General features: G+C 38.8%; 1 long non-coding RNA gene across 1 annotated transcript; it reads left to right on the forward strand.

Annotated features, from left to right (window-relative positions):
- The first annotated feature begins 20,142 nt into the window (after window positions 1-20,142).
- On the forward strand, window positions 20,143-21,731 carry LOC128512129 (uncharacterized). Its single transcript, XR_008356256.1, has 2 exons — window positions 20,143-20,241; window positions 21,240-21,731. It is a non-coding gene; the product is annotated as an uncharacterized LOC128512129 (long non-coding RNA).
- Window positions 21,732-22,670: the final 939 nt, after the last annotated feature.

Below are 22,670 nucleotides of genomic sequence, written 5' to 3' on the forward strand. Positions count from 1 at the left end.
GGACGTAGGGGCAGGATCAAGGTGACAAAAAGAAGGATTGACTTTACTGTGTAACTCAGAAATAAAAGCAGGAGTTGGAGGATCGAACTCAGTAAAAATACCAGTTGCAAAGTCTGTAGGGAAGTCATTTGAGTGGATAGGGGAGTACACTGTTGAAAAGAGAGAATGTATACAAATTATTTTATTTTGGAAGTAAAGTAAGAATGGCTCACAGAGATCTACAGAGTTGGGCATAACAGGGACAGGAGGGCTAGTGAGTTTGTTAACTACAGAAAACAGTGTTTTAGGATATTGTCAGAACTACAAAAAGATATTGACATATATTGTATATTGTACCAGAAACACGACCCTTTTCATTAGAAAATGTTCTTTTGGCTTCCCAACACATCTTGGGTGCTTTGTGTTTAAGCGTCTCTGAGCTTTGATGGTTTTTTAGCTTCATTTGACATGATTTCAGAACATTTAACACACTGCCTGCCACTATAAATACACAATTAATGTATTTAACGTCACTGAATACATTACAGCACATGTCTTGGAGCATTCACTAGCACAGGTTTATCTCTCACATCATAGTTTTATTTCAAAAAGTTCTCCATTTTGTAACTGTGTCCAAACATTAGCTAGCTAGTGGCAAAACATTTGTCTCTATCTGATGATGTGTCCATCGTCACTCTGATTTTCTAATGTAACAGTACAACAGCCACGCCCCACTGGGTGAGAACGCCAGCTTTAGAGCAGGATGTCAAACTCAAATCACACCCAGTACATGTAAGCATTATTTAACTTTATTTAACAGCCCATAAAATACAACTATTTATTTTTAAATATATTTTTCTGTTAATTAACATCTATTAAACTATGCATTGAAAGTAGGATCGAGTCTTAAAAAGAAGAACAAAGTAAACAACTGTTTGAAATATTATGTGATAACATTAGTTATACTGATGCTGTTTTTATTGTTGTTTTTTAGAAAAAAAAAAAAATTCCCCAAACTTAAAAATATCTAACATTAGGAGATTCATGGAGAACTCACACAGGACTGTCTCTGTTAGGAACTGACATGTACTTAGTCTCCTGTCTCTCTCTCATCTTTTCTTTTCCCCAGCAGACTGTATTTATTGCTCTGTACACTGGGTGATGTGTTTCAGATGTGTTTCAGGATTTGGCATCAATCACTGAATCCCATTTAAGGTGTGTTTGGACCCAGCGCCTTGAGTTTAAAACGTGTGACTTAGAGTAATTCATAGTTACAGATAAGTGTTACATAAGTTACAAAAGTTAAGTGTACATAGTGAATATCACTAAGTTTTTACTCCTCCATGAACACTTTCTGTGTGCTTTCTCTATAATATAAAAAAAAAATTTATAATAGGGAATATTATTCCTTGTGACTCATCCCCAGGTCAAGACCTTGTGATATCCCTAGACAACAACCAAATCACTCCTTCAGCCACCGCCCGCAATCTTGGGTAACCGTGGACAATCATCTGTCATTTCCCCACACATTGCTAACCTTACTCGCTCTTGTAGATTTCTTCTTTAGAATATCAAAAGAATTCGACCATTTCTTTCTCCACAGGCTACTCAGGTGCTTTTTCAGTCCCTTGTTATTTCAAGACTGGACTACTGCAACTCACTCCTGGCAGCTGTCCACGATTCGTCCTCAGCAACTGATCCAGAATGCAGCAGCACGTCTCGTTTTTAACCTTCCCAAGTTCTCCCACACCACCCCACTCCTCCGCTCCCTGCACTGGCTTCCTGTAGCTGCCCGCATCAAATTCAAAACACTGATGCTTGCCTACAAAGCTAAAAATGGCCCAGCACCCACTTACCTCTCTGCGCTAATTACACCACGCACTGCACCCCGTTCCCTCCGATCCTCCAGCACTGCTCGCCTCATCCCACCATCTCTCAGGGATCGAGGGCGGCATTCATCCAGGCTCTTTTCTGTTCTGGCACCTAGGTGGTGGAATGAACTTCCTCTAGATGTCCGTACAGCAGAGACTTTGACTATCTTTAAACGACGGCTCAAGACACATCTGTTTCTCCAGTACTTGGACTACACAACCCCCCCCCCCCCCCCCCAAAAAAAAAAAAAGAGAAGAGAAAAAAAAAATCCCAGTTGTGTTGGACTAATGGCATTTAGTTATTAACCTAGTTAACCCAGTGTAAGTGTGTATCCAATGATGTAAACTTTAAAGCACTTTTTGTAAGTCGCTCTGGATAAGAGCGTCTGCCAAATGCCTAAATGTAAATGGAAATGGAATATAATAATAGAGAGTGTGAAAAAAAGGTTGTGAATTTCAGGTGCTTACTGGAGATCTCACTATTGAACACTTTACTGTACAACACATGATCAGGTGTGTTTACTTTTGTAACTCCTTCCACACTCACCAGTCTGTAGCGCAGAAATCTCCATTTTCATTCTCTCATCTTCTGTCCATTTTCTGTCACTCTGTGTAAGAGAATAAATCAGTGTGAAGGTTTTATACCTGACTCCATACTGTATGTAAATAAAGTGTTAAATAAATATAAAGTGTTTCTCTGTTTACACCACTGTGTGTATGTGTGTGTGTGTGTGTGTGTGTGTGTGTGTGTGTGTGTGTGTGTGTGTGTGGTGATAGGTGATAATACTAACACTAACCTGATTGTTACAGTAAAGGAGAGATAAACATCCTCCCCTCTACAGGAGAATCAAGTGTTTGGATCTGTTTATTCTAATTTATTTGGCTTTAATATATTGTATTTTCACACAATAACACAATATATTAATAAACTTACGCATGAAAGTCAACTGTCCCAGACATTTATATATTTTTTAAAGGCAATGTTTGTAAGCTGACTTATACTTTCATGACCATCAGTCAGCCATGATTAAAACACACAACACAATTCAGACACTGAGAGTTTGTCATGGATTTGTTCTCTGAAGTGACATTAAATTTACCCTAAAGATTTTTAAAAAATGGTTTTAAGTAAATTAATGTTGTTCCTGGTGTTGGGTCTCTACACAGATCCTCATGTTAAATTAAATATGTATTAAACCTTTTTATGTCTCTATAAATAAAATTTAAGATGTGTGTGAAGGTAATAAATTATTTAGCTTGTTTTTCTTGCCAACATGTTTTCCCTGTGTGTTCCTGTTGTGTGTGTTCTGTAGGACTTTCATGTTCATGTTTGTTCCAGACTTCAGTTCCCAGTATGCATTGCACCTCACATGTCAGTCACATGATGTTAATTGTGATCACCTGCACCTTGTTTAGTTTAATTAGTTTGTCTATTTAAAGTCGTGTTTTAAAGTCTTCTGTTTAGAATCCTAGTATATTTTGTTTTGTTTGCTTGTATTAGCTTTAGCATTAGCGCGATCATTAGCATTAACCTTTAGTTTGTAGCCGACACACTGTCGTAGTTCACATGTGTTTAATGTATAAAGGAAAAACTTTTTTATTTAACATATTAATCTGTACTTGCATCCTGCCTGTTAAATGTCATTAACAAACAGCTCAATGTCCATGTTTCTATTCAATGTGTCAGTCGTGTGATAGTTTTTCTGACCATCACTGTGAGCTGTAACCATAGTAACCCATCACTGGGTAATAGACTTATTATAACAATTTAAGATGTTTTTAAGCTGCTAGTATCAGTAAGAGATTTATGAACATTAATAGTTTAGTACAGTTTACTCACCTGAAAAACCCAGATGTCTTTTATTTGATCATCTGACAAAAAAACAAAGAAAGCTTGATTAGATTCCTAAAAATGTTTTGGTAATTTTTGTAAATGTCTCTGTATTATATGGAATAGTATTAGATATAAACATTCTGTGTCTGTTCTCAGTAAATACGTTTTGTCCTGCATTAGTTTGTCTCTCTTCTGTTTCTCTGCTGATTTTGGAAAAGAAATGGCTTTAGCTTTATCATATTAACTCTGTAAGAAACAAATTTACTGAATCACTTCTTCACATTCTGTTATAATCTCTTTCATGCACTATTATCTAGCGTGGACTCTCTAACTCACTTCTCTCACTAAAGTTATATACAGTACACTACCTGGACAAAAAAACTGTAAACTTCATGAAAAAAATATGATCTAAAAAATAATGAACAAACGTGATCTGATATCAAACACTTAAAGAAGTTAAATCATTAAAAAAAATTGCTCCTCAATAAAAAATGACGTTAGAAATCACAGAGCTCACAGGATTGGGACTAAACAGCTGTGTGACTATCAGAAAACCACTTGTTAATGAGGCTAATCAGAACAAAAATAATCTAATTAAATGTACTGAATGACCAGGTTATTACATCAATACATCATTATTCTTCCCAGATGTCCTGGACATACGCTGGGCTCTGTGAGCATGAGGAAGCATTTATACACAGGAATTATCCACCACATTACACACCATAAGGAAAGCATGTAATGAAATACAGTATTAGTGTGTGTGTGACTTTTTGTAATATTAGTCAGTGTTAGTAACTTTAAAAAGGAGTTATTACTATAAACTTACAATCCAAAAAAAAAACCTTAGCTTTTTATCGCTCAGTATCAGTGTGTAGGTCAGTTTTGTGTGTGTGTGTGTGTGTGTGTGTGTGTGTGTGCGTGTGTGTAGAACACTAATGAGAAACTAGACAACAGCATGATGAATGTTCTGCCAGCGATCACAGTCTGTTGTGTTCACTACACTATGCTCATGATGCTCATATATCTATGTGCTATTGCTCTCTGAACACACAGCACAGTCCAATCTATTTCATCTACACAATAAATACATTATTCATGCAGCATAAACACTATCAGAGAAAAAACTTTATACTCACACTTATCATCCTGTGAAAGTAAATAATAGAGAGTGAAGATTTAATGCATGATTACAAATGTGAATTGTTTCATGTGAAAATGTGAAAGTAACTGTTACTCTGGTTAAAACACAGCTGATGTGTGTCTTAATAAAAAAGAGGAAAACTAGACAACAATCAGTCATCACACACAGTAAATCTGTATAATGTAGCATTGTGCTAATATACCGCTAGTTCCCCTTAAGGAACAGAAATATCTTGTGATTTATTGGAAAATACTATTTTCTAATATCTGCATGTATTTACCAATATACAGTATGTCAGTATATGTGCATTTCCCCCTGTGTATTTTAAATCTATAGTTAAATATTCTGTAATATATCTATGTGTTATTGTAGTACATAAAGGAATATACAGAATATCAGATTCCCACTTCCTTTAATTAAAAACACAGACATTTATCAATGTAAAACACTGAACAGATAACAGAATGATGTGCTTTGCTACTGCCTCGTCTATATATTGGTTACGACAGCATATGATATGTCGCAGTAGACTTGGGAAGATGTGAGATCTCGTTCTGTTTTTCTCTCTTTCACTCCTAAATCCCTCTCTCCTATTATAGAAGTTTTATAAATGAAGTGAAGGACTTCTGTTCTCAGTTTAGTCAGGTTGTCTTTATGCTGTGTGCATTAACATGACTTACTACTGTTAGCTTAAGGAGACTAAACGCTAGGCCGAGTCAACTCTTCAATGCTTTTTCACAATATGGTGTGATTGTTATGCAGAGCGAGTGATGGCAATTATTCTGTCTACAAGCACTGAACACTGTTAAAGCTCTGATTTATGTTTATTGTGAAGTGTCAGGAAATGTCATGTCACTCTGTGTTTCAGTAAGAACACAATTATGAGTCACAGCTTATTAAAATAATACAAAAATGCTGATATGTTACTTGGACACTTGCAGAATAGACAACTGTTCCATCCAGAGGAATCCTGGGAAATGTTATATTTTTATTCTTATATGATTCTGTATGAGATTCTGATGGAGTCTGGCAGTGGTGTGTGTTATATGTTACATGTTTGTTGTGTCTTTTACTCGACATGGTAAACGTCTCTGTCTACATTATTGCAGTGCAGTGGGGTTACACACAGGTGCATTGTGGGAAAGAAGCTGACTGATGGAAGTGGAATCTCACTTACTGATCAGAGTCCTTCACATAAACATCATCTGAAAATAGTTTTGTATGTTTCTATTTGATTCCTGAATTAAAATCTAATACATGTGATAAGTTTATAAAATATCAGTGTTTATCATTAGTGTGAAGTCGAGTTATTTACTTACCCATCCTGAAGGTTCTGTGTGAAACAACAGAGAGAAATGTAATGTTAGATAAAATATAATGAGAAAAACTTATGATTTACAGACAGAATATCTTCATTCTTTGCTTTTAGTTTAAAGATGTTCAGCTAAAAGTTTAATATTTATATTAAAATAACAACATAGTGAGTAATAAATAATTTATAATTAAACAATTAAATACTCGGTGCAGTAACACACATCTGTGATCAACTGGTGAATAAGACACTTCATATCGAATGAAAATGCTGAGCATCACCACGTTCATTCACATTTCTATCTGTATCAGGAAAAATTTATGGAAGTTACAGCATTAATAATTATTATTAGAGTTATTATTACAGCATTAATTAGTTCCGTTTCTGGTGGTGTTTCCTCCTGAACTCTGAATAAGCAGCTCATTTAGTTGCCATTAGATGTGCAGAGAAAATTATTGTTGAAAACTTCAGTCCAGTAAGACTGCTATGTGCAGTGCCTTACTTATATGAGTGATCTCTGCCTAAAGCTCAGACCAGACTATTAAAGACTAAAGAACTTCCACTCTGACAAATTCCATGTAACAACGCTTCTGTCTCTGACGCAATTTTACATCTTTACTTTTCCAAAGTCAATAATTTCCCATAATGGAGTGTGAGGCTTTAACTGTAATGCCATGTGCACATCCACAGCCCACTACACACACACACACACGCATACACACACACACACACACACTGCTCTCTCGCGATTCTTTGTAAAGGTAAAGCGCAGGTTAATTTGTTTTGTTTTTATTTCATATTTTGTATTAATTATTTTTATCTATTAATTTTTTTGGTCTGTGGACCGAATTAGTTTTCATTATTTCTTATGGGAAAATTCACTTTGATTTACAAGTGTTTTGAAATACTAACACACTTCTGGAATGAATTAATGTTCGTAATCCAAGGTTTCCCTGTAGATATTTATAATCTTTGTAAGAGTGCGCTTCACTTGTAAGAGTGTGTTGTGACGCCCCGCAGCCCCGGCCAGCCTTATATCTCTTTGTGGAAAATAACTTATATGTATAATTATACAAAACAACGTGAATCTGAATGTGATCTCAGGTCGTCCCACAGGCTAAAATCCACACTGTGATGCACCTGGAACATTCCACACCCTTTGGAGGTCACCTTGGGAGGTGCAAAACACTATCGAGAAAATAAAGGACAGATTTCACTGGCCGGGGCTCAATGTGGAGTTACGCGACTTCTGTCAGGACTGTCCCACCGGTCAGTGTACAGCACCTGCTAAACCCGCCCCCGCTCTGCTAATTCCACTGCCTATCATAAGCGTACCCTTTCAGCCTCCCCAAAGAAGTACTCACAGACCAAGGTACGCCATTCATGTGATGTGTGCTTTAAAGGAAGAGAAGGAAGCCTTTGAGGAGCAGCCCTCACCATTCAGGTCTGTAATTGAGTTTCTACAGGAACTTCAAACAAATATCAACAAAGTTCTCCCTATCATGTGACGACACCTGCAAGAGGCACAAGAGAAGAAGAAGCAGGACTATGACCAGTCGGCTCAGTCACGCGTATTTAAGGTGGGCGATCGCGTACTGCTGCTTCTCCCCAGTGCTACATTCACGTTCAAGGACCCTTAACCGTTGTGGAACGAGTCGGGCCAGTGAACTATCGTCTGTAACAGCCGGGTAAGTGTAAAAGCACTGAGCTGCTCCTTAGCCGTTGCCTCTCTCTCACTGCCACAGAGCAAAGCCGTCACCTTATTCATCAGGGAGAGGATCTGATGCCATGCAGAATCAGGAGCTGAGTGAACTTGTGGATCAGTTTGTGGACTGATTTGTGTAAAACACAAGTCCAACACTAAAAGCTGTAACTCCTGTTATTAGTCTCTGTTATTAATTTACAGCCGTATAGAAGTGGAGAAGTGTGTACACAGTGCATTAGTGTGTGCCAAGTCAGATACCTTACTAACTAATGTGTGTTCTCTGGACTGTTATACACCTGTTATTAACCACTAGTCAGATATTCTTACTCTAAAAATCTCAAACATCAGACATTTACATTTATGGCATTTGGCAGACACCCTTATCCAGACCAATTAACATTTTTACATTTTTTAATAGTTACTCTTTATAGTTGAGGTTAGTTGATGTTAGTCAGTAGTCCAATGTATGTCTCACTTTAACCTTAATGTGTGTGTTTGGTTTCTCAGCACTATATTTATTATCTGTTTTATTTAATATCAAATAACTCTAACAATCTAAAGGCCACATTTAGTGTGTAATTAAATTTCCTCTCTGATGGAAAAATGTCTCTGATGTAAAGTTATATTGAACGAATCTCTGATTAGCTGGAAAAATAACACTTATCAATCACTATTTAATTAGTATTTGTACAAGCTGCTGCTTTTAGGCCCTTGTGCAGGTGTGTATCAGAGTGAAAAACACACTCACTGTTTATTGGACTAAAATAAACTCCACTCCACATTAGCACCCTGTATACTGAACCTCATACTGAATACTGAGTGTGTGTTTCATGTACTGAGATGAGAAGCACAGATGATGATGTTGAGTTTATACAGTGTGGAGTTCAGGAACACTTACTGATCATCACTACTGTAATCTCCTCTGCTCTGTCTCCATCAGTGACCTGACACAGGTAATATCCTTTATCTGACCCTGTACAGTCTCTCAGCTGTAAGGAGACGTTTCCTCTCTCCAGCTCCTGAGTAAACAGACTCACTCTGCCCTCGTAACGTCTCCCCTCTGTCACCTGTCTGTTCTTATAGACACAAACACAGTCTGTCCCCTTAAACCACCGGATCTCCATGTTAACAGCACTGATTTCAGGAGACAGACGACACGAGAGAGTCACAGCAGAGTGATTATACAACTCATCACCACTGGGACCAATAAGTTTAAACTCATCTGTGTAGGAAACACACACACACACACACACACACACACACAGTTAGTTTAATCTGCTATAAATAATATTGATACATACTGTATATCTCTGTAAATGTAACTTACTGTTTGCAGTCGCCATCTTTATCTCTTTCTGTCGGTTCAAACTAATAAAATCCTAAACACACACAGAAAGAGAGAGTCATCCTTTTAAACAACTTAACTCACACAAACACACTGTTAGAAAGCACAATTCCACGGTGTATTTGGAGGATTAGTTTAACAGGTTATTGAGTCGTTGGTGACTAACATGTACTTTAGCATGATGCTAACTCCTCTTACCTTTTCTGTTCCTCATATAAACATATCTGCTGCTTTAGCTGAAGTCTGTCCACATTTCACAGCGGCTCATCTTCACTATTTACCTCATTACAGTGTTTAAACTTTTTCTCACGTATCTACAGACAAACGTCTCCAGATTTAGTTTGTTAAACCCAGAAATCTCATAAACCTGTTAAACCTGTATTTCTGTTTGTGAGTCTAAAATCTCTTTCACTTTCACGTTACAGCCGCTGAGACACCTGAGACAAAACCCGCCCACTTTTCTGAACAGCTAACTCCGCCCCTCTACTTAGCTGAATCATTCCTGTAGTCGCGCTCATGAAATAGTCCATTATAGTGAGGACTGAAGGGGGGTGTTAGGGGCTGAGACACTAGTTACTCATGAATTATATGCATTCTGCTGTATATTTTTACAAACTAATGTTTTAGTGTTACATTATTAATTAATGAAAAATGAGCTTAACTGTATGTTCATTAAGTGTTAACAGTTTGTTATTAATCGCTGAGTCTTTGTTTGATGGTAAAGTCCACATCTGCAGCTCCTTCATGTCTCTGCTAGCAGGAGTGCGGCTTACTAGTAATGGGAAGTTTAAATCATTTTATTGACTTGGTTCTTTGAATTTAAATAATTAAACTCCTCTTCCCGACAGCGAGCACACGGCATTAATAGTGTTATTCTCTGTTGTGTGTCATGATGAGGATATCGAGCGGGAATTGTCTCTATCCGGTAAAATAGTGGTTAGTGTGAGAATGGTGTCTCTAAAGCAGGGGTCGACAATTAAGTTTGGCCTCGGGCCAGATTTTTTCCAAGCCATTACATGGCGGGCCACAACCAAAACAATGGCTAATTTATTGAATTAATAGGGGAGGATGAAAATGGTAGGCACTTGTGAAATGACAAAACAGACGTACTGAGACATTCAAGCTGGCTGATGTACTGTAGGTTAAATTTGCTGACTGGTCATTAGGGGCGCTATTAATTATCTGCATGTCTGTTAAAAACAACAACAACAACCACCCACACACACATTTCCATGTGTTGCTGTTAGCTGCAAAAAAAAAAATGGCACTATCAAAAAATCTAAAGAGAAAAGTTAGCAGTGAAAACAGGATCTTTCATGATGAATGGACAGAGAACTATGCATTCATCCTGCCCAGTTTTATTAATGCAAAGCCCACCTTCCTGATCTGTACAGAAGTTATCTCAGTATGCAAAGAATACAATATTAGACGGCACCACGAAACGAAGCATGCTAACTTCAAGGTTGCATTCCCTCAGAAGACAGAGGCACGAAAGCGCAAGATTAAAGCCCTGAAAGGTGCTTATGCACACAGCAACAGGATCTTGGTGCGAGGTCTCAATTCCCAACAGAAGGTAACTAGCGCATCTCTAAAAGCGTCCTGGGTGCTCGCAAAGCACAACAAGCCATTCACTGATGCAGAAGTCTTCAAGGAGATGATGGTGACAGTTTTGGAGGAACTTGATGCCAACAAGTCGATGGATGGTGTGATCGCGTCAGTGAAACAGATATTGCTCTCTGCCAGATCAGCTGCCCGCCGCATAGAAGCACTGTCTGATGTGGTGCAGTGTATAATTATTCATGGTGTCAGAAGTGTGGAGACTGTTAGTGCCTTTTGGGTGGGCTTACTAGGCTCTGAGGAATACAGCAACCTCAATAAACTAGTACTTTTCATTCTGACCATGTTCCCTTCCACCTACGTGTGTGAGTCGTCCTTGAATGCAATAAAAACGCACGAGAGAAAAAGACTGACTAACCAAAACAGTGCAATGCATTATTATTGGTTTATATAGTCACATAAAGGCCGGTATAACACGCACGCTGTTTGAAACTCGTGCTACTTACATTTCTGTTCCTAAGTATATACCTATGTTTGATGTCTGGCCTGAAAGAAGTGTTTTAATTTTCACAATAATATGACGCCTATGTCCGTTGTTTGAGTGACAACTTGTGTTTTAGAGACTATTGGAATTTCAGCACCAGACGCTGTCCGCTGACGTCATTTGTTTTTGCATGTTGAGCGTTCGCTCTGCACCTCGCTGATGCGCTTATTCAAATAAGAATTTAGATCGATTGAAATATTTCTGTTCTGAAAAATGAGGTTTTCAAATAAAGAGCTTTTTTGAGACCTTCAGTCAGATTTTTTAAAATATATAATTTATTTATTTTCATTCTCTAATTCAAACAATCTCACGGGCCAGATGTTTTTGCTTGCTGGCCTCATGTGGCCCGGGGGCCGCTAATTGCCGACCTATGCTCTAAAGTGTAAAAACCCTACGCTGAAGCATGTCGTCTCCTTTAGGCGTACAGTGCTGATGTTTCTGAGAGAGTCCACTCTAGACATCTCATTCAGAGGAACACATGAGGGAAAATCATACACGCTGTACATCAGCACCGGGAGCACGAGCTGCTGTGAATGCGGGGACATCGGGCAAAAAAAGTTCAGGAAGCCGGGTGTAGCGAGGTCAGGGCAGAGGGGCAGGATGGAGCAGACAGATACTGCAGAGGGGCAGGATGATGAGCAGCTCACTGCAGAGAATAGTGTAATAAATAATGATGAACAGACAGGTGATGCACAAGCAGACAGTGAGCAGGTGGGAGGAAATAAAGAATGTGAGAAATCAAATGACAGGAAAATATTTAGGGAAATGTGTGGAGGTGGAGAGGGCTCGAGAGATCACAGTTCAGATAAGCACACAGAACAGTCAGGAGGGGTTAGATACAGTGGGGTTCAGATACTGTGGGGGGTTAGACAGCATGGGTGGGGCTGGTAGTGTGGGAGAATCAGTAAGTTTACACTCTAAGCAAGATGAAGAGTGTCAGATGAAGAATTACAAGAAGATTTTTTTTTTCCTGATGCATCAGATTTTAGATACAGTTTGGGGAAGATCAGTAGCTCTACACACTGGATGACAAATGCTTGGTTTTTTTTTGACAATATTTTTAGAAATACAGTTAATGTTAAAGACTATTTTACAGATACTAAGAAAATTATAGCATCAGTAGCAAAAATATATAATTAACCACAGGTTATGGCCAACTGAGCAGGAGAAAGAGATGGATTTTGTAAATTTTAGCAAAATTGTTGAGGTCTTATGCAAAAACAAAACACAAAAATATCACATTGGGTGTTTTCCTCTTTCTGCACTTTATTTTCTACCTGTTCTTGTTGTCTCCCTTTTGTTTTGATTGAGAATTTGAGAATAAAGTCTGTAAACATCAGTGGTGGCAGAGACAAATAAATGAGCAACAGTAAGAGATCTAATAAGTATACTCTTAATGCTCTGTAATACTCTTACAGGAAACACATTAATGAGACTAAATGGACCATGAAGTGAAAAGAGTTTTTTTTTTTTTTTTTTTTTTTAATGCAATGGTTCTAAAACTTTTTAACAGAACAGGTTGTATCAACTTTTCAACTAATACAGTGTATTCCAATAATAACTGTAAATGCCTAGTTTATATTTTTGGTTTTAGTGTGTGTGTTTTTTGTCAGACAACATATAGTTTTGTTGAAGACACAAATAAACTATATTGCACAATTTCCATGCATGTGCTGTTATAATTAGAGAACTACTGTTCTTTGTGTAACAGGATTCAATTTTATTACAATTAAACCTGATGCTATATGTAAAAGAGGTGATTACACACGAATATACATTTTAGGGATTTTTAGCCTCTCCAAATATGATAACCCAGTGCTGCCTATTGTAAGGGTCCACCACTAGAGGTCACTGTTTTTTATTTTGTAGTTTTTGCTGGCTGACTCAGTTTCCCAGCAGGCACCTCGGTCAGGTGATGCGAGTGCACACCTGAACAGAGGTAGCCATCAATCCATCTATAAATAGCTGTTTAGACTGGGAAATTGGGTCGAGCATTTTAAGTTTTACCACTGTCAGTTGTGTGGGCATTTTGTTCTGTTTTGTTATTTGTTTAGTTTGTATTTTGATTTGAGTTGTGTTGACTTCTTATTGGCAATGTTTCTATGTATGTTTTGTGTGTCTGTGTTAGTGGAGCTGATTTAGTCCTCTCCTAAATGTATGTAAGTACTGTGGCTTTTGTCCTCCTGTGTTCTTGTGTGTTTAGCTAGAGCCAGGTAAGTAGTTAGGTGTGTGTTTGGCTAGGAGCGTGTTTAGCTAAAATCTATGCTGAGCTAACTAGCATGCTTTTACCCATAGCCCCTTTGTGTTTCTAGCTGTCCTGTGTTTCCTATCCCCCTAGTGTCCCAGTGCGCCTAGCTTTAGAGTGCCGCCCCTCCTAGCTTTGGAGTACCGACTAGCTTAGCCTTAGAGGGCCGCCTCGCCTAGCCACTGGGTATCCTCTGTCTGTATTTCTGTGCCCCCATTCCCTAGTTTGTGTTAAGCTATTAGGTAAGTGTAGCTTAGTGCATGTTGGGGCTAAAGACGTGCTTAGCTACTGTAGGTGTATGTGTAGCTATGTGTAGCTAACTGCCATGGTTAAGCACAGCTTAACCATGTTTAGCTAAAAGCCATGCCTAGCTGATCGCGATGTCTTTAGCCCTTGTCCCGTCTCTCTCGGTCTCTCGTTTCTAGTCTCTACGTGTCTCAGCTCCACGAATAGTTTGTGTGTCCTGTTATGTTTGTCCTCCTCCTGCCTGTGTCTCGCCACAGGATGTTTGTCCTCCAGTCTGTCTTGCCAGAGAGCCCTTGTTAGCAAGGAGTTAAGTATTGTTGGAGTTTGTTTGTTCCTTTGTTTGTGTCTTTATGTATATTGTGTTTAATGTTCATTAAAGACTCCTTTTTTGGTTACACACCCCTCTGCCTCTGTGCCTGCTAACACTGCCCACGGCGATCAACACCTGCCACTACACCCCGCTCGTGACACCTATGAATAAAACCTTTGACAACAATACCTTCTATACAATTAGCTAATTATGAAAATCACGGCTGGTTTGTTGTAACAAGATCAGAACAAATTACTAAGTAGAATGTTAATGTTGGCTACAGGGTGGAAATCAACTACGGTTCGGAAGATCCCAGGTTCAAACCCCACAACCACCAAGTTGCCACTGTTGGGCCCTTGAGCGCGGCCCTTAACCCTCAACTGCTCAGATGTGTAATAAGATAAATGTAAGTCGCTCTGTATAAGAGCGTCTGCCAAATGCCTAAATGTAATGTAAAAATGATAATTTCCACTTTCTGTTACAAAAATGTTACTATTAATATAGTTTAATAACGTTATATTTAATATCCCTTAGTCAGTGCATGCATGTTTTGGACATGGCATGTGGCATGTTTATAGGTGTCATTTTACACATGAAGAAACTCTGAGTAGATCTGTAATGATCTTATGTCTTGTACTGTAATTACATCATTGATTCATAAACTTTACTAAGAAGAGTACAGTTTTTGCCCGTTGTTTGAACACATTTTGCAAAACTTTGCTCATTGTGCCAAAACTCTAAACACAAGTAAACATGACACAACACTGGGAAATATACCATTCACCCAATGAATGTCCCAAATTGAAACTCTACTCTCAAAACCTAAACTCTGCTATCAAAACCTACACTGAAAAAAATGAATCTGAGATGTTGTAAATGTAGCATAATTAAATCTGTGTATTCAACAATAAATAAAGTTTGTACGTTTACATAAATATATCTAAGTTAGAACTTAATCTGCATTTGTTAAGAATACAAGACAATGTGCATTTTTTCCTTAACATATATTTTTTACGTAATCCCTGACAATCTTTTTAAGTGGACACTGTCTTGTATTTATTTACCAGGAGGCATTTGTTTGTTGCTTTCTCGTTTATTTAGAATACAGTGGAACAGCACACAATACCGTGTGCTCTCTTACACACACACCACACAACAGTGTTCCTCTTCTTTGCTGGTGCCTGCAGATGTATCTGTAACTCACTGAGGCCCCCTAGCTGGTGGATGATATAACACATTAACCAGTGTACAATACCCTGACACCTCCCCCTTTTAAGTCAATTCCTTAGGGTAGCATTTCTATTACCTTAACATGTGAATCCAATATCACTTACAACAACTTCTTTTTTTTTTCATTATACAGGAACTGTAAAGACCGTAAACCATTATTCCGAACTTGTTTGTCACCACACAATGACCTATAACTATACACCTTAATATTGCTCCAACATTGCATGTTACTGACTCAACTGTTTAACATCCACTATTCAGACATGCATTACTATGTTGTGTTATAAACAAATTAACATAACACCCACATAAAACATTCTTCGTTTGGTACCTGTTACATTTTACAGTAATACTGTAATATATATATTATATATATATATTTATTTATTTTTACAAGTCCAATCGAACCGCAGGCTTACTAACTCTGCCCGACCTTGTGATAGTAGGTGTTATTGCAACTGCCTCAACCGGTATATCAGGGTCCATACAGTGCTGGACTTTCTGTGTAGGCTGATCAGGACTCGTTGTTTTAAAAGTCTCTTCTTGAACTTCAGGTAGTAGCTGGATATGCCTTCTGTTTCTCCTTTTTTCTCCCTCCTTTTCCTGGGAAACAATGTATGACCTTGGAGTGGTACTCTCTGTTAGCACCTTAGCTGGCCCCTTCCACTGTGATTCACCATCCAGCTTCAACATAACTGAATCCCCTGGTCTAAGAACAGGTAAGTCCTTTACGCCATGTCGCCTGTTAAAGTAGTATGCCTGTTGTTCCTTTGCTGCTTTATCCTTCTCTCTTATACTTGCTCTGTTCGGCCACTTTGGTCTGAGGTTTTTCTGCAGAGTGGGTAGAGTAGTGCGGATTTTCCTTCCCATCAACAATTCTGCTGGACTTACACCTGTAGAGGTGTTAGGTGTAGCTCGAAAACTCATTAGTGCCAACAATGGATCCTCCTGCTTCAGTATCCGTTTTGCAGTCTGAACAGCCCGTTCTGCATGCCCGTTACCTTGTGGATTGTGTGGATTAGAGGTAATGTGTTGAATGTCATATGTGGCACAGAAGTTCCTCCAGACCTCGCTGATGAATTGTGGTCCATTGTCACTGACAACTTGTTCTGGTATGCCAAATCTTGCGAAGGTAGCTTTGAGCTTATGTACAACACACTCTGATGTCGTTACACTTAATTGAAGAATTTCCAAATACCGCGAATAATAGTCAGATAGTACCAAATACTGTTTCCCTTGATGCATGCACAAGTCTATGGCTATTCGCTGCCACGGCCTTTCTGGTAATGGGGTTGACTGTAGCGGCTCCTTATGCTGTGTGCGTTTGTTTTCTATACAAAATTTACACGTTTCTATCTTTTGCCTCAAATCCTCAGAAATTCCAGGCCACCACACCGTCTCTTTAGCTCGAGCTCTGCATTTTGACAGTCCTTGGTGTCCTTCGTGAATTCTACTAAGAATGTTCTTTCGCATTGCTTTTGGAATTACCAAGCGGTTGCCTAGCACTAACAGTCCGTCACTTAATGACAAGAAATCCTTCCATTTGTAAAAGCTTTGTATGCTGTTAGGGATACTTTTAGCATATTCAGGCCATCCTCCCTTTACGAATTTCTCCACCATTTGAAGCTGATCATCCTTTTGAGTCTCCATCTTTATCTCTGTCAACTTCTGCTGTGACACTGGCAAACTCCCAATGATCGCATTCACATGGGCATTCACATCCGCTGACATAAAATCCTCTGAGGTGTTTAATGGGCTCCGTGACAATGCGTCTGCTACCACCATGCTTTTGCCTGGCATGTATTCTGCTTTCGCATTAAATCGCATGAGTCTCATTAAAAGTCTTTGACATCTTACTGGTACACTGTCCAGATCTTTGCTATTAATCAGTGGTATTAACGGCTTATGATCAGTGACCAGTCTGAATTTTTCCAAGCCGACTAAGTACTTTTGGAACCTTTCACACGCCCATACGCCTGCAAGGCATTCCTTCTCTATTTGGGCGTACCTGACTTCTGAATCTGTCAGTCTTCTTGACGCGTATGCAACTGGTTTCCAGCTGCTGTCGTGCTTTTGCAGTAGCACACTGCCAATTCCGTAGCTGCTGGCATCGGCTGATACAGTTGTTTCTCTTGCCGGATCGTAATGTGCTAGGACTGGTGCTTTGATAAGTGCGTTCTTGAGATTGCCAAATGCTCTTTTCTGTGGTTGATCCCAAGCCCATACACTCTTTGTCTTAAGCAGTTCATACAGAGGACCCCCTTCCGTTGCTAAGTTTGGAATGTATTTGCCCATATAGTTTATAAGGCCTAACGCTCTTCTCAGTTCACTTACATTATTAGGTTCTTGCAACTCATTAATTGCACGCACCTTTTCCGGGTCCGCCCTGACACCTTTAGCATCCACGATGTGACCCAGGAAACTTAACTCTGTTTTCTTAAACATGCACTTCTCTTTATTTAGCTTGAGGCCTACACTTTCCATTCTTTTCAGCACTTCTTTTAAGTGTTTGTCATGCTCTGTTTCGTCCTGCCCGTACACTATCACGTCATCCATGTACACGGCCACTCCATTCAGATCTCCTAAAAGCTCGTGCATTTTGCGTTGGAAAATTTCCGGTGCTATGCTGATTCCAAATGGGAGCCTTTTAAAGCAATATCGGCCCACTGGGGTGATAAATGTTGTCAAGAGGCTGCTGTCCTCACTTAACGGAATCTGCCAAAATCCTGACGCTGCGTCCAATGATGTAAAGACACTTGCACCTGCTAATTTAGCTAGGATTTCGTCTGTTGTGGGAAGTATGTATCTCTCCCTTTTAATGTTATCATTTAGCTTGTTCAGTCCAACACAAATTCTCACTGTCCCATTGGGTTTCATGACTGGCACCATGGGAGCACACCAATCTGTGGGCTGTGTAACTCTCTTCACTACGCCTTGTTCTTCCATTCTCTGCAGTTCTGCTTTAACTTTAGACATTAGGGGTAATGGCACTCTTCTTGCAGTATATGCTGCGTACGGCTCGGCTCCCTCTTTTAAGTGGATTTTTACCGGCTCTGTTTTCATTGTACTGCTTCTCTCAAAAACTGTGTTTAACTGCTCTATTCTTTTGACCAGCCTCATCTCGGCCGCTGTCTCTCGGCTCAAGAGATTACCAACAGTTTCTCCGTCTACCACATACACTGTAATGACATACTTTTTTCCTTTATGCTCTGCTTTTGATGTAAACTGTCCCATACATTTTAGTGGTCCACCTGGGCTGTCCAGTACTATGTTTGAGTGCTTGAGCTGTGTGCTTGACTCGAGACTTTTAAATGTCTCAGTGTTAATAACATTAACGTCAGCTCCTGTGTCTATCTTAAAACTAACAGGGATTCGACCTATTATAAGTGGCACAGTCCATAAAGCTTCTTCTAGTTTATTTTTGTTATTCACTGCACCCAGGTAAAAGCTTTCTTCGCTTTCTTCTTTCACCGTCACCTGTCTGACAGTTCTTGATTTACACATTCTTGCCCAGTGCCCTTTCTTCCTGCACTTTTTACATTCAGTACCTGCTGCTGGACATTTTCTGATGTCTAGGTGTCTTGTCTTACCGCACCTACCACACTCTGCGTCCTCTTTTCTGTTCTCACTGCCTCTTTTATTTTTCTCTTTCGTCCACGGCCTGTTAGCTGCCTTTAATGATTGCCTTGAGGTTACCTCTTGCAAGCTGCTCATTGGTTGTCCCTCTTGCTGGCTGATCTGTTTTGCGACGTCCTCGGCCTGCCGTGTCATCTGCACCGCCGTTTCCAGGGTAAGTGCTGTCATTAGCTGCATTCTCCTAGAGAGACCTTTATCTCTTATGCCTACTACGAGTCTGTCTCTTATGTGTTCATTTCGGCTCGCTCCGAATTCACAGTACTCACTAAGCTCGTACAGCGCTCTGATGTAGCATTCGGCGTTTTCCTCTGGCTTCTGCACTCTCTGGTGGAAACATGCCCGTTCATGTATCACATTTCTTTTTGGCATAAAGTATTCCTCAAATTTTCCAAGAACAGTCTCGTAATCCTCCGCACTTTCCCCTTCCGCGAATGCGAACGATTTGAAAATATTTTCCGCTTCAATGCCCATAGCATATATTAACGTGCTTATCTGTACCTCTTTGTCCTCCTTACTCAGTTTTGTAGCAACCCTGTAGCGTGAGAACCTCTGTCTCCAGGACGGCCACTCTGTTGGACGACCAAAGTTGAAACTGTCTGGGGGATTGAATTTCGCCATTTATTATTATTATTTTTTTTTTCTTCACACGTTTACTTCTGACACCATGTCTTGTATTTATTTACCAGGAGGCATTTGTTTGTTGCTTTCTCGTTTATTTAGAATACAGTGGAACAGCACACAATACCGTGTGCTCTCTTACACACACACCACACAACAGTGTTCCTCTTCTTTGCTGGTGCCTGCAGATGTATCTGTAACTCACTGAGGCCCCCTAGCTGGTGGATGATATAACACATTAACCAGTGTACAATACCCTGACAGACACACACAACAAGCAATAATCTTGTTCATTTTACTCTATTTAAATAAAACTGCCTCCCCATGGAAAAAGCATGGGAAACCCCGTATCAAATTAGTGTACCAAAGCCTCATTGCGGTAGGAAACAACTCTTTGGAGCGTTATGTTCACCTCGTGTGTAAAAAGTTTTAACGGGTTGTTTTTTCTACCCAAGCGCTGGGTTGCCGCTCTTGGGTCATTTTTCTGGGTTATTTACAGAGAGTTGGTAGTTTTTGTGTAACCCAGCTGCTGGGTTGAAGTTTGGTGGCTCCCCCCCAAAGTTCACCGGTGGATTCAGCGGCTGTCAGTCAGAGCTTCGTGTCTCTCTTCAGCTCCCACACAGCTGATGACGGTTCATTTAAGGGGAAATGGCGTTAAATACAAGGTCTGTATACACATGTTCACTCACCTAAGTCACATATGACTAAAAAAATTATTACTATATGTGAGATTTATTACTGTTACCGTGTTAAGGTTACACTTAAACTTTCAGGCTGGTCTGAGGTAAGATAATTTAGCTGACAATAGCTGCTATAGTTAGCCAAAGAACCCCAGCTGTGTGTGAAAGAAACGGATAAGATGTCTAAGATTTTTATCTTTCTCTGTAGAATGTTTGCGGAGTGACGAAGATGGTGAAGTGATGAATGAACGCTAAACCGTTAACTGTAGTGCTAGCATGACGCAGGCATTTAGTTAGGTTACTAGCGTTAGCAAACACATTAAGATTAGAACTTTATTAATCTCACTGCTTGAGGGAATAAAATGCTGGGGTGTTACAAAACCCTGACCCTCTCACAAATATACACACCTGCTAACCTCCCGTTTTTCACTAGTTAGTAATTTACTCCGCGGTCAAATTTCTCCCGAGGTATAACAATATTTTACACCTTTCCCCCTTTGATAAGTATGCAAATGTATCACCAGTAATTGCATGTAAGCTAACCAGGTAGCCCTCTTTAACCAAAGTTGCCTGTGACTCCGGCTAAATTAACTAGTCAACGCGCCAACTACAGGAAAAAGTACCACAGCTGAACAGGTAACTACTAGATGAAAGTATTAATATTTGGGTGACTATGCCAGTATGACCCCAGCTATGACATTTTTTTCGGTAATTAGCTTAAAATCAACGCGGCCACAAGATCAACTAGTCTGACATATAAAAAGACTTTATCCTAAAAGCCATGCTTATTTTGCTGTTTTATTTTTGGTAGTAGCTGTCTCCATGTTTTTGTTTCAGGTTACCTATACCCTATCTTATTGGACAGCTTTGTCATTTTTTATTTAGTATCAATCCTATTACACACTAAATTAATAGTTTTATTCAGTTTAATCCTTGCTATTCAACAAAATTGTTTACTTTCTTTAATTTTTTTTCTTTCTAAGGTTGGAACCAACATGGTGAAATACCTCCAGCAGGCTGAAGTGTCAAGGCCGTACCCCTACTGTACATCCTGACGTTGGGAGATAATGACCAGCGCTGCTCTTAGGCATTCGACATTCTGGTGGGACAGGCTCTGGAGCAATGCACACTACTTGGGGCGGTTGATGTGTGCTTAAAGTCATTTTATATTTTTGACATTAACTATCCAAAGGAGTGTGCTCCTGTATAGGACTTTTTGTAATGTTGCTATGAAATAGCAAGGCCTACTTGAAAAGTCATAGACAGTGTTTGTATGTTAAAATGAGACCAGGGCTGGATAGTTTTGTTCTGCAAAAAAGATATTTGGAGTCACAGAGATCCTGCTCTGTAGAAGCTGCCTCAGCCTATTTGTGCAATTACTCCATTCTGCCCTTGTGAGTAATAGTATGGTAATGATGTTGCTGTTGATTATCTGTTCTTGTGCTTTTGAAAAATAAATATTTTTTCTAGGAACATTTAATAGTATGATGTTTATTGCATATATGTATGGTTTGCAAAACTTGGAAGTTTTTTTGTAATAGACCAGTATATCAAAGTATTTTAACTGTTTAATAGACATTTTTTTTTATTCATATATATTATTTTTACTGATTCACTATAAACAAATAACCCATTTTGCTGGGTAAAATTAACCCAGCATTATAGTTAAATGTGACTTAGCATTTAGGTTGAATATTTAACCCATCTTGCTGGGTTAAACAAATAACCAATTTTGCTGGGTTAAATTAACCCAGCAATATTTACCCAGTATTTTTTAGGGTGGTTCTTACTTCAAGTTTTGTGCTGGATGAAGTTGCATTTCAAAGTACAAAATTACACAACTAGTATTTTAACTATAACATATAAGAAATGCCTAACTAGATAATGTGAGTATATATAACTTTAAAATGAGACTAGGACATTTAAAAATAAAACAAAGTAGGCCCCACTCCAAGTAATGTGGAAACTTAAAAAAAATAGTTAAATTTTAATTAAAAATACATATTTGAAACTCTTAAAGTTAAGTAGCATGGACACAAAAGAATGACTAGGGAAATTATTAAATTAAGTAGGATTTACTTGCGAAATTGAATAGACTTAACTAGAAAAAATTAAGTAGACTTTACTAGCAAAAAATATTTGTTACATAAAGAAATGTAAGTAGTAACTACAAAAAATAGTCTTGCTTGAACTACATAATTATCTGATGCAAAAAGTTACCTTAATTTTTTTAAGTAGATCAGGCTGGATATTTTTTTCAGTGTAACATTACTTTGTCAAAATGTAACTCTGTTGACAAAATGACACGTACTTGCATCATATGCAAACACTTATAGATCAGGGGGAACACACTAGTCTACTTTATATAAAACACTGCAGTCTTTGATTTTCATTGTTTATTCAGAAGGCATATT

This window comes from Clarias gariepinus, chromosome 24 (assembly GCF_024256425.1).
Source record: "Clarias gariepinus isolate MV-2021 ecotype Netherlands chromosome 24, CGAR_prim_01v2, whole genome shotgun sequence".
In the NCBI taxonomy this organism is placed as follows: Eukaryota; Metazoa; Chordata; class Actinopteri; order Siluriformes; family Clariidae; genus Clarias; species Clarias gariepinus.